Below are 14552 nucleotides of genomic sequence, written 5' to 3' on the forward strand. Positions count from 1 at the left end.
GCCTACACAATCAATCAATATTTTGCTGAATGGCTCTTGAAAAGCTGGTACAGGCTCTAATGGTGCCTTAGGAATAGTCTGATTAGGCTTACCCACTACCTGGTATGTATGACATGATTTACAAAACTGGGTTACATCTCTCTTTAATCCTGGCCAAAAGAAGTGGTTCAGTATCCTGTAGTAGGTCTTGTTAACACCCAAGTGACCAGCTAATGGCATTTCATGTGCCATACGTAAAATTTCAGTTCGGTATGCGTTAGGTACAACAATCTGATGTTTAACAGCCCAGTCATCATCGACAGATACATCAGGTGGTCTCCATTTACGCATAAGTATATCAGACTTGACATAATAACACACAGGTTCAGATGAAATAACACAATCATCGAGAGCTCTGTCAAACAAACATGAAATTTCTGGGTCTTTATGCTGTTCAGTTACAAACTGATGTTTAGAAACATGTGATATTTTACTAGGTGTACAATGGTCTGATTCATCATTATCGATGCAGTCGCCTTGAGTAAACATTTGTGTAAGAAATGTATCTTGTAAGTCCGTTACTGTGTTTTTGCCGTTATCAGAAAGTTTGTTTGACATAGACTTCGTTACAGCACAAGAGGGATACAAATCTGGAATTTCTTTCTCAACAGGATCAACAGTTTGATTTAAACAAGGTTTATCAGTCACAATAGGATTAACCATTACTTTGTCACCAGCAAGATCATTACCAAGTAGTAGATGAATTCCTTTAAAAGGCAAAGTAGGCCTAATGCCGACAGTAACAGGACCCGAAATAATATCTGATGACAAGTAAGCTTTGTGAAGAGGCACAGATTCAAATTCAGCAGAGCTTACACCTCTAATTAATACATTTGATCCAGAATATGACTCATCAGAAAATGGCAAAATATCTTGTAACAATAAAGACTGAGAAGCTCCAGTATCTCTTAATACCCTGATCTTTGTATCACAGGACAGGTCACTTTTAAGTGAGACTTTACCGTCACAAATAAATGGCTCAAAAACCTTCATAACATTATCCTGTGAATTCTGTGTACAATCTACTGGTGGAGTCTTAACATAATCAAATGCATCAACATTGTTCACTATATCAGACTTTTTAGCAGTAACACACAAACCAGTAGGCTTGGAGCCACCCTCCTGTTCTTGCCTTCTCTTTAAAGCATAACAATTTGATATGACATGGCCTGGCTTGCTACAAAAATTACATGTAACCCTGCTAAACTGTCTATCAGTAAATGTATAGTCAGACCTTCGTTGAGTAGTGTTCGAATTAACAGGTCTTCTTTGATCACCTGATTTGTCAAAATTTTGAGCCTGTTTCGGTGCGCCTGAATTTGAGTCAAATGAACCACTGGGAAAGGGTTGAGGCTTTCTAAATGTAGACGGCTTTTTCTGAAATGAGACCTTATGTGTAACAGTGTATGTATCGGCCAGAGTGGCTGCTGCTTCTAAAGTATCAGCCTCTTTGTCCTCAATGAAAGTTCTGACATCATCATTAATACACCTTTTAAAGTCTTCAATCAGAATGATCTGTTTCAACTTTTCATAATCATTATCTACGCTTTTAGCATAACACCACAGCTCAAACAATTGTTCCTTCTGCCTAGCAAATTCAATGTAAGTCTGATCTCTTTTCCAAAATTTCTAAACTTCTGCCGATAGGCCTCTGGCACAAGCTCATATCTTTTTAAGATAACATCTTTCACAAAATCATAATCTGCAGCCTGTTCTGTTGATAACTCTGTATATATATCCATAGCTTTCCCAGTTAACACACTCTGTAAAAGGGTAGTCCAAAACTTTTTAGGCCCCTCTAAATTCTGAGCAATCTTCTCAAACTGTAGAAAATATTTATCTACATCAGTTTCACGAAATTGTGGCACCAATCTTATGTTTCTAGCGACGTCAAATTTTGGAGGCATATCAGAAAAACTTAAGCCAGACCTATCTCCTTCTAGTTTCCTCGCTTCAATTTCGCTCTGAAGTCTCAATTTCTCCAATTCGAACACTCTTTCATTTTACCTTTCTCTAAACAATCTTTCCTTTTCATTTTCCTTAAACAATCTTTCCTCTTCCTTTTCTTTAAACAATCTTTCATTTTCCTTTTCTTTAAACAATCTTTCATTTTCCTTTTCTTTAAACAGTCTTTCTTTTTCATTTTCTTTCTCTTTAAACAATCTTTCATTTTCCTTTTCCTTCAGTTCTAACTCCTTCAGTTTTATTACAGTGGAATCATCGCCCTCAGGCCTGTACGCATCTAATGCGCTTTCATCAAACTCCTGTAATTCTACCAAACACTTAGCAATACTAAACTGCATATCTTTCTTACGTAAGGATCTTTTGATATTAAGATTCAGGTACTTGCTTAAAGCATACAAATCATTCTTATTTAACACATCAAAAAAATCCTGATCTGGCGCTTCCATAAACTCGTCGGGCTTAAAATCCGACATGATGAATAAAATCTGCTGGCAAAATTTACTACAAAGTCAAAGACTACAAAAATGACACAACTTACACAAAATCCTTTCAATTCCAGTTCAAATTCACTTCCCCCATATATTCCACAATATATATACCACACAGGCATAAACGCTCAGAGGCAAATTCACAAGAGGGAAAATCCACAGTATAACTGAGTGTATGACGAAATATACACAAAATTCCACAAACAGGGTCCGTTTACTAATAGGCACTGTGTATACAAGAGCACAAATTAAACATACAAGTTCAGACTGAACAAGTGCTCGGTGGAGATAGGATATAACAAAGCCAGAGGCTATAAAGACACCAAAATTCAGCACAAAAGGCCTACTAAAGTAATACACAGCGAAAGCATCCAAAACTCTCAATAATTCTCCGTTCTCTGTTCTCTCCCTGCTTTCGTAGGTCTTATATAGCCTGGTGGAATTGTCTAGAATAAGAAAATTCCTGAACACTTGATGTAAACAAACAGGCACCGAACTGCGCGTATTCTGGAACATTCTAAGGTAGAGGTAGACAGCACTCCCTGAACTTAGCATATGTAAATAATGGCAAGCTATATTTAGAAACTGACGGCAGTCGTGCACATAACAATATATATATATATATATATATATATATATATATATATATATATATATATATATATATATATATATATATATATATATATATATATATATAATATGTGTTAGTTTGTGTATAATAGTTTTCACATAAGCCTGGAATGGAGGTCAAGCATTCTGTATACCACTGAGAGATATAAGGCTCTTTCCGATGTTGTCAGAAAAACGGTTAAAATACATGGAAACGGAACGATAAAGAAGGGGTTCTATTGATGGCAAACATATATTGAAATCGGAAATCTTCAGGGCGAATTTTTCAACTTCTCTCAAACAAGCAAACAACTTAAGCCATTGACCATATACACTGAATACTGATCGAGGGGCTTATGTCCACCCGGGGTTTTGTCCGCGGGGTTTCTGTCTGCCGGGGCTTTTGTCCGTCCCCACTCTCTGGTTCGGCAGCGACTTTAAGTCAGATGGTTTGTCCGGTACCTCGCAAGGGGTTATGGTGTCGTTTTGTTGAATTATTTATGTAAATGTATTTACACAATTCTTTAATTGACGTTTAATTCTGAAACAAAAAAAATCTCGCGCACTCGACGCAGCCGTGTCCAAATATAAATCTTTCGGCACAGGGACGAGTGTCTCTTTAGAAATACATGTATATCCATCTACTGGAGAAATGAAAACAGCTCAACCTCATCTCCAGCCTAGACTTGTAATACATGCAATTAGCATGGCAATGCACCAAATTTCAACACCCAGATTTATGTGATGAAAGTTTTGTGTGTAGGGCTACAGAGATTCATGCCAAACTGGCTCCAGGATGTCCCTTTTAGGAGGCACTGGTAAAATTTATTTGTATCGCAAGCATTAAAAACAACATTTCTAAGTACAGATAACATGCATGTATAATCAAAGAGTCTCTGCCAATATGAAATGCCAACTGCGCTTAAAATAACAAATTAACGCTCTCAAACAGAGCTTCATGATGTGTCGTTACGTCATACAACTGGTGCGTATATGTTGCATATATGTGGATATCTTGCAGTTACCACTAGTATTCAACACATAATGGGATGCAATTCCTCCTAAATTTTGACCATGACACATAGGTATCGGCGTACAAGCTCTTTGGTAGGCTCTGCTAAAGTACAGAAGTCGTTTCAGCTGTGAAGTACGTCTGACTGCATATTTGTAATTTGTAATTAATACTTTTTCTGATCAGAGATGTATCTGGTTTTTGCTGGACGCTTCTTATTTTATCTGGGCATATATACAAGAAAGTAACTGAAAAGAAAAATTTAAAGGAGACGAAAATTTAAATATCAATCAAATACCATTGAAAAGAGTATGCATTTCCTCGCAGGTGCATGTCATAATAAATTCTAATATGTACCTCAAGTTGGTAAATTATAAATAAAGTCAGTGCCGAAGTGCAGTTCGTACATTTTCGGTAGAAATCTTGCTCCCAGAAGGTAGCGAACAGTACAGTTCGTTTTCCGCTTGACGATCGGGAAACCGGAATGTTGGACGTAGGTTCCGAGTTTACACGAAGAAGCCGGGAGTTTTAACGACTTTCATTGGGGAATGTGATTGCCCAACATAAGATATTAAATGAGAAGTTACAGCCTGCATCTGGCTCTCTTGTATATATAAACTTATTAAATTCAAAAACTAATTTTGACTATTACTCGTCACATTGAGAAACGTTTCATTTTGCTCTTACATCGTTTTACTTTTATCAAGGCCTATAAGCCTTATTTGTGGAGGTCTTCAAACTGATAATGGAATTGACCTCTTATCGGTGGAAGAGCTCATCAGTGATAGAAACTTTTCTTTTCAGGGGGGCTGGAAATATGGTTTTACTTCGCCCGGCTTACTTCGAGAAAGAACTGCAGACTTAAATTCATCCACAGTTTCCGTTGGGCATGCGCATCATTACAATTAAAATAATTTAAGCAGAAAATTGAAAATTAAAATTGAAAAGAATTCGCTTTGAAAATAAAAGCAGACGTTAAGTTAGCCACTCACTCTGTACTATATAGAGTAACCAGAGTTACCATACAGTTTTTCACTCGTAATTTCAGGGCCGATAAATTTTGTTCGTGAAGTTCGTGAACGAGTGTATTGCCTCCATGAAAAGGGGGGGGGGGGGCACACACACACACACACACAAGAAAAATTCATGATCGATTTAATGATAACGCAAACGAAACAACAGGCGCTGGTGATCTTTGACTAGGTTAGGGTTTACGTTACAAAGTGAAGAGACAAAAATCCCCCAAATGATAAAACCGTAGCTTGCAATCACGACGATCTGTTTTGTAGATGCCATTTGGTTTGGAAAGTGACCTTAGTAAAACGATTACCGTTACCGTGGATTTCCATTTTCGGGGTATGGCACGGATTATAGAGCTGAAATTTACAGGAGATTGCACTCATAATCCGGTACCTTGTAAAGTTCATTGTTCAACCAGCTATTCTGCCGTCAGAGTGATCCAGGCAGTTGAAATGAATTGCTGAGGATTGGGTGTCTGACTCCGAAGTCACTGGTTCGAAGCCCGGAGTTTTTCAAAGAAGTATTTTGGAATTAGTACCTGCTATACACAGGAAGCGTAAATCCCACTTTGTATTTATCCTTAATCGTCCAGTATGCCAGTTTAGGCATGCTAACGCTTTGCTTAAATGAAAAATTTCCAAGGTTATTTCCTTATGAATACTAAGCCACCATCAGGTGAAAGAAATTGTAATCATTAAAAAAATTAATACAAACTGCGGGTCTGCCAGCAACCTGCTGGCAGATTCATGGTTTTCCCCCCGGGTTCTGCCCGGTTTCCTCCCACCACAATGCTGGCCGCCGTCGTATAAGTGAAATATTCTTGAGTACGGCGAAAAACACCAATCAAATAAATAAATACAAATTGCGCCTTCGTTACAAACTGAGTTGACATTTACAGGGATTGCATTTGATTCACCTTATTATGGAAGCCAGTTAGGGCTATCATCGTGCTATCGTCTAATCGTGGTGTCACGCATCTTATAAGGGCTCTTCACGATTTGTCGTGTTGAATTTATTGAACAGCGAACTCAAGAGAAAACAGCACAAAGTGTACTTCATATAATCTGTAAAATTCGACAGATGGTGCCCTGTGACCGTAGGCTATGAAATATATAGCGTCTCTGGATTAGAAAAAAATCAAATCGTGTGGGTGGTGCTCTGCGACATTTTAAAGTCTCAGAAATAGCCCTTATTGTTACCAGTATTAGTAGTTAGTATTTCTAACATTAGTACTGTGAAAATTACACATGGCAGGCGATTATCAGAGGAATGATGAATAGGTTTCCTATCCTGCATTAACTTACTGATTAGAAGATCTGATGTATAATCCGCATGGCCTTGTAATTTACAATGGTAGGAAATGACGGAAAGATACAATCTGGCGGTAAGATAATACAATCAATTCTAGCTGAGGGGACCATGCGTGAGTGATATTTGAAGTTTTACAGAAATCAAAGTTCAGACTTGTTTTATGTGCTGAGTGTGTATTATCAGTCACTGCTGCTTGTACATGTGTCAGTCTGTTAACTTCAGGCTGGAGATGAGTGAAGGAAAGTCTTGTGGAAGAGGCTCTGGATGATTATTTATTTGATTTATTTGATTGGTATTTTGCGCCGTATTCAAGAATATTTCACTTATACGACGGCTGCCAGCATTATTGTGGGAGGAAACCGGGCAGAGCCAGGGGGGAAACCCACGACCATCCGCAGATTGCTGGAAGACCTTCCCACGTAGAGGAAGAGGAAGCCAGCATGAGCTGGACTCGAACTCACAGCGAACGGTGAGAGACTCCTGGGTTATTACGCTGCGCTAGCGCGCTTACCAACTCAGCCACGGAGGCCCCCGGCTCTGGATGAGGTTTGGCTAATGGGGCTGCTGCTCTGAACCTGTCCAACTGTTTACGGAGATAGAATCAGCAATGATTTTAACAGCATTCGGAAAGTGAACTGCTCTCACTGCAATATTATAAAGCATTATGTTAAGCACAAATTCACGAAGAAAATGCATAACTCTACTAGACTTGGAGGTCTGTTGGTTCAAAATAAAAACCGAAGCTTGATTGTCGATATTAGTTAAGATTTTTTATTTGACAGTTTAAGGTCACGAATCAGGACAGATAGAATAACAAGAATAATCTCCAAAAACATTATATCAGACAATTATTGGCTGACCTGTCCAGATATCGTTCCAAGCAAAAAATGCTTCAAAATTTTCTTCAAAATATGCCCTACAACCCAGCTCACCCTGGCCTGCACTGTCTGTATAGAGTTCTAATACTGAGCTTGAGGACCAAATTCCCCCAGGCACATAAAGCAGCAAAAGTCCGCATAAGACATGCACATGTGTCTGTATCTTTTTAACCGGCAAAAATGAAATTGTCAAGGTAGTGACCTATGGTGTCGGCTGGTGAGTTACTGACAGTTAACCATTGTAGAAAAGTGGAAAACTTCTCAAATAAGTGACATGATTAGCACAGCCCATTGCTAGGCGAGAAATCAAAATCGCCAGGATATACTGGCAACAACCTGGACACAAACTTAATACCCAACTTGCCAATAAGACCTTCTGGGCCAAGATCAGCTATCATCTGAATGAATTTGTCCAAGGAGGTGTAACTTACACTGCACTTAACTGGATTAGTATGGTCATTCACACTATTGAGAAAGATGAGTGATAAGTCCTCAACTTCCGACTGGTTTTTGGAACAATACCTATAGGGGGAAACCCTCAAATTGTCGAGAGGCGGGAGTGAAAATGGACCAGCAAACCATCCTAACTAGATTTCTGTATATATTTTATCCTTGGTTACCACTGTATGCTCTGAGACAGAGATAAGATTTCTACATTCTCTATGTTGTCGGGGTCCGGTGTAACAGGGATTAAACCCACAATAAAAACCATCTGAGAGTACTTTTTCAGGGTATCTGGATACCCCTTTAAGTATCTATCTAAAACTTCTGGCTTGGCTGGGGTCTCATAGTTCTGTATTTGTTAGGGAGAGGAGGGTAGGGGTATTGATGTCTTGGTTCACCAAAACGTGGCCTGGGATATGCAGAGATGTTTGGTTGGTTTGGTTAGTTGTTGGGTAGCAAGTTTGTGCCTTGAGCACACGGACATGAGGCGGTCAAAGCCACAATGTATACACAGATGGGAGTGGTTGCATCGCTATAAAGCAAGAGCCATTAAAATTAAATGCACTACATTCGGCCGAAGGCATATTAGGCGTTACTTAAACCGCCGATGGTCCCATATACAACAGCCACAACTCTGAGTCAGTTTGGGTCCAAAAACTACTTGGATCTGCCCCTTTTTGTGGTATCTACTGGAGGTCGTATTTCTTCCCACTGCTTGCACTCGTACGTACCTTAAACTGGATTTTGCTCATATACCTAAGCATACCCCTAGCTTTGTTAGGGTGTGCTGCGATGAAGATGTCCATCAAAACTAAAAATGCCTCTATCCATTTATCAAATACTGTCAATTTTCTTAAGATTTATTTCTTTTAAAACAATTTCACCTGCTTCATTTAACAAGTCTTCTATCGTACTTGAAATCTGGACTTGGAGGCAATAACGTTACCAAGTCTACATATTGACCCTCGATGGTTTTTGGTCTGATTTGTGCTGAGACATGCATATCTATGCCTGGAGCTCCAGCCGGAAATACTGGCATAGGAGGTTCCTCGAATAAGTTAGCCAGGTGAGGTTCGTAATAAGTTACCTGTGGATCCGTGACATTTGCTGACAAAATTCCCTGAGGACCCAGTGCCGGTTGAAGTTAAGGGAACAGAATCGGGTGGGAACATTGAAGAATTCTTACTCACTCGGCTCCTGCGAGACACAGCGCCCTTTGATCTTGGTCTTCGGCATTATACATGTCATAACAGAGAAAGAGTGAAACAAAGTGTGACAAAAAGCAAAATCATGTTTTTCTTGCCAACAGCATGTGGCACATAGCCACACTGCAGAGGCCGAAATATTTACCCAATGGTAATCTGATTTTAGGAGAAGGGCGGGAAGGGGGAGGGCTATTTTATTCAATAAAAACTACAATTATCCTCACTTAAAATACTATTGTAATCAGTAAATAGAGTAAGATGTGTGAGTAATTCCTGAGAACGGAAAACAGCGCCCTCTAGCTTCCGCTTCCTAGCTTGTGCGCATCCTTACGAAGTCAACATATCCCTCGAGCGACACGGCAATTTGACATTAATAAAATTATTTTATATTTAGCTTGAGATTTATTTTCATACAAGAACGCCCCAAATGAATTGCGACTAAATTAAAATTAAGTGGACTTCCAAGAAGGTAAATCAAACAAAGGAACGAATATGTCACATTCCGAAAACATAGGGGCGTAAAATATCTGTTTACAGATAAAAAAAATCTCTAAAATATACCTCGTGGCAAATTTTACGGTGTATAACCTTATTAAATAAGGTAACGCCTTTCTTAAAGTTTCCAAAACGCCCTGTATTATGTGTGGTTATACTTTTGATATAATAATATACAGTCCGCGTAATATCATATAGATATTTGCAAGAATTTATTATTGCTCACCCATGTAAATAACCAACGAAGGTTCAGCAAAATAAAGAAAATAAATTAAAGGTGATTTAAGCACTTGACTATAGTACTACATTACAGTCATTCCTACTTCTATGAGTTTTTCTATTTTATATAAGTATTAAACCATACTTATTGTCACGGATGTGATAGATGGGGAATAAGACAAATGACACTTGGCCTATTAAAGAGCACTTAACCCGTTGAACCAACTGGCTAATTATAGTACATGTGTTATTCTGTGCTGGACATTTTTCTTACAAGAGCATCAATTTTGACATTTTAACAAGCGATAAAACACTGTCAAACGAATGTTTCGCAACATCCATGGTTATTTTTGACTGGTGACATATCATAAATTATATTACGAATAACTAACTGTTCCTTCACATTTGTGCAATTTAACTTTTCTTTTCTTGTACATCTATCTCTGTAGCTGAAGATATTTCTTTCACTCATCTAGTAATACTACTCATCTACTGTAATACATCCTTATACATACTGTGAGACTACATGGTAAGACTGAAAAAAAACTTTTAAGTTCTGCATCAAATTGTAAACGCCCAATTACGGATTAAGCTAACTGTGCTTTTTATAATAGTCCAGTGTTTCAATGAACAAAACCAGGTAGTAAATTCAAATCTCTTAATTTCATTAGTAAAAGAAAGGCGTGAAGGTAGATGATTAAGTCGGTGTTTAGCATTTCTCGTCTTGTAGTTCCTGGTTCTTTTAGACATATGTTACTATTTTCATTTTTGTAATATTTATGGAATTTCCGATACACATTTTCAAATACATATAAAAGACTGGAAAAAAACGATCTTCCTCATAAAATGATTTGAAAAATACGTTGATGTAAAAGAAAAGACCATGGCATCGAAAGAAACTCTTTCCAACGGATGTAAGTTTGGCTGGTTAAATCTTTTCCATGACTCGTTTATTTAAAATTTCATAAACGTTTCTAAGTGCTAAGATAGCATACTTATATGTAGCAGTAATTTACTCGCATTGTGAATGTTACATTTCATATTTAAATATCATACAATTATCGGTTATTTCGTTTTTTTACTTGATTGTTATTTTATGCCAAACACTAAAAATATTTCACTTATATGACGGTGATCAGTATTATAGTGGAAGAAGACGGATAAATCCCCATGTAAACTCTTCATGTTCTCCTTCGACCAGAGAGGAAGCCAGAAAGTTGGACTTGAACTCACAGCGACAACACTGCCAACAGACTACCGAGTCGTGCTTCAGGCTAATCACTTGCCCATGGAGGCCATAATATCTTCAGTGTTTACCAGCTATCTTTCATCGTTTATCATGTTTTCCTCAACACACAAAAGTGTCCCTCACTTTCTTCACATTTTCAGCCCTTCGGCACACTTTACAAATATTTCTTGTGGTTGCCGCGTGGAGCGAAGCATTTTCCGCCTCGGTAAAGGGAAAATGGGAGAACCCTTGTGGTGGTTCTCGGATCGCCTCAATCCCGACCTCCAGTAGTGAAGAAAGCCAAGAGTACATCCAGCCTTTTTCCTTAGGAGCCTACAACACATTACTCCAGGAGGCTAAAAGCTTTTCACATTCTTTTAAAAACCAAGTGAGTATAAAATATCCGTCTTTATGTTCACAATTTACGCACAGGATATCATTGGAGAGGGACAGGTCTTCAAAGTTTAACATACGAAATTCTTATAAAACAAGCTGAGTTTCGCATTAACATAACGAATTGGAGGACGTGACCATTTTTACATTTACCGCTGGGAAAATTTATCTTCCATTATGACTACTCATGCAAAATATACTTTCTGGCACACTTAAAAAAGTATTTTTCTTCCTTTCTTGAATTGTGTATATAATATTTTTTTCTTCTATAGATGAAGGCATCTATCAATGACCCTGATACAATCGAGCGTCTCGAGGACGACATTCAAATCGGAACCAGAGAGTCAGCAAGAAACCTGAACAGGTCTCTAGTAAGTTATATTCTCGTTTTTCTGAACGCTGAGCACATCCGGGTTCTTGGTGCTCTTTTCTGGGATGTATTATGTATAGGTCATCAGTATAGATCACTGTGGATTACACCATACCGGTACTCGACCACATTTAGAATAACTTGTATACAAAAATTCTGAACAATTTGGCACATTGACTATGAGGATTTTCTTTGCAGACACCAGAAATAGATACTTTGATGGAAAATTTCCCCAGATCTACGCTGAATCGGTCGTCGAATCCAGTGGAGGTATGTAATATATTTTTATCACAAAGGACTTCTTACTGCTATAAAATGCTTGAACGGCCTGTCACATACGATCCTCCTATACAGTCTTCAATGGAATAGCATTGTCCAAAACTGCAATTATTATACAAAAAGTATGTTCGGTATATTGTAGCTACGCGGTCGCTATATGGTGGTTACAAGAACGTATATAACGTACTTTCGACATAAGCAACGTGCTTGTGTAGTCAGCTTAAAATTAAAAGTTTAAACTGCAACCAGCAGCTTTGTCAATTTTTGACATCCATCTTTTTACTTTACTTTAGGTCTTTAGTGCAACGCGAAATCGACTTTTTGAAGCGAATTAGTTTAAAGCGAATTAGCAATTATACTAATAAAAATAAGTCTTTGCATATACACATAGTGTATCAGTTTCTTTATTGCCAGTCAGCATGTTGTGTTTCTGTCCAGATGGTGCTATATTGTTGGACTAAAGAAAACAGTCTGGGTCACTTCAATCAGTCATATATTTCATATATTATATCGGAAAAGACATCTGAATCACTTTGGTCAGTTGTATATTTCTACTGAGAACATATTTAGATGACAATATATATGTATGTGTTCGCCAATATATTTGCACTGATAAAAATGTCTCTAATGAAATTGCTGTTGTCTTCACAGAGAAAAGAAGAGGTTTACCAGATAATATCACGTGTTTACATCTTCCTGAACCAAAGAGAAAGAGAAGGGAACGAACCAGCCAAGAAAGGCCTCCTACATAACATCAATTGGCAATTGACAAATATATTATGTGCACTGTACGCAAACGGAATTCGTCCAGTTGTTCCACTGAATCCGGAGCTCGTTCCCAGAATGCCAGCTGGAGCTGGAAGGTCAGACCGAGACGAGTATGACTATATCCTGGCTGAACTAACTATACGTATTCTACAAGGGTTGGACAATTACTTGTAGTCTTACTGCATATTTTTACTTTTTGAGAATTTAAATTATTATTTATTTTCTATTTAAAGTTTGTCTTTAACCGACAAATTTTATAGTAGTTAAGTACACTGCTAATTAACTGGTAGTATGATTCAAAATGATCAGTATTTGTTGACACAATCGATAAAACCCTTCATTTGACGATTTTTGTCAATACATTATCCAAGACTTGCCACAGGCAATATTCTTGTTAACAGTTTAAGCATAGTTCCTACTGTCTTACATCTTCTAAGCTAGATCTATATAAATATTCTTTTGTGTTATATGAAACATTTATTTGACGATTTCTGTCATTTGTCATAATTCCTTGACTTGCCATGGCCCGTATGGTGGTTAACATTTTACACATGATTAAAACGTTTTGCAAGCCCAACCTGCTAAGATTCTCTTGTATTTGAAATATTCTATAAAATCTCTTTGAGACCATGTTTGTTGTTAAGACATTCTTTAATTACAACCGATATTGTTCTTTTCAGTTAAACGATACACAAAACTCCTTTTTTATTTCTTAATAAGGAGTAGTAGTACTAGCATGACGTAACGTACAGAGTAAAGAAGCTTCGTAGATGTCGTTTTTGGGGCATAAAAATGGCTTTAAGCTACAGTTTTCCTCAGATCCCAGATATCAGTCGAGAAAGTAAAGTAGGCTGCTACGGTGAGGTCAACGATGATAGCTGTCAAAACAACTTACTTGAGGAGAGAGTCCGGATTTTAGGGGCCAAGCTGGTCCGCGTTCTCAGTATGTTTATCGACGTCGCCATTTCCAAATATTTCCAACCACTGACTGAAGGCCTATGAAGAAGTATAAAATGTGCTTAAAAATTAAAATTAAATTCCGATTGTTTTTGGCACACCTTTCTACATTTGCCTGAAAACCATACTCTTCGCTTTATAGTATCTTTTTGTGTATCCTTTAAGCAGTTTCCAAAACGGAAAAAGGCAGATGGGCCTATTAGGGATTTAATTGTTCAGCAAGAAAAAAGTGAAGAAGATCAAGTTCATAGTCCATGTTCCCTTTAGCGCCAATTATTCTTAGATCTACCAGTCGTAATTCCAATGTATCAAAAGACGTCCTTGACACTGTTGTTTTGGCTGCGGGTTTAACCACTGAGATGCCTTGAAAAGACAGCTGGTTTACTCCAGGCACTCCGGTTTCCTCCATTCCTATCTGGCCGAAATTTAAGGACACCGCTAAACTCATATCAAGCTGACTCTGCGATCCAAATGAAGTAATTGTGTAAACAATGCATAAATATCATCCGTCTATATCTTCTGGAAGAACCAAAATCCTGTTGCCATTGTTAGTATGAAATACATTTTAACGTGAATAAAAAATAATAACACTCAATTATGTATTGATTTTTCGATTACTCCTCATTACTTTAAAGGGTCCAAAAAATCAACAGCTGTACAACCATTATTAAATCTTAATCATAAAACTGTATCTTTAGAAGAATGAAAAATGCATATTTTAGCCAAATGTTTGGAAATTAACCAGCTATAAAATCACCAGGAATGTTGTTCTAAATTGAAACGGCTTGATTGGGAAGGTGCATCCTGTAAGAGACCTCTTAGAATTTAGACATGGTCGAAGTTTAAATCATCAATTTCTCCACTGTCTA

This window comes from Liolophura sinensis, chromosome 6 (genome assembly GCF_032854445.1).
Source record: "Liolophura sinensis isolate JHLJ2023 chromosome 6, CUHK_Ljap_v2, whole genome shotgun sequence".
In the NCBI taxonomy this organism is placed as follows: Eukaryota; Metazoa; Mollusca; class Polyplacophora; order Chitonida; family Chitonidae; genus Liolophura; species Liolophura sinensis.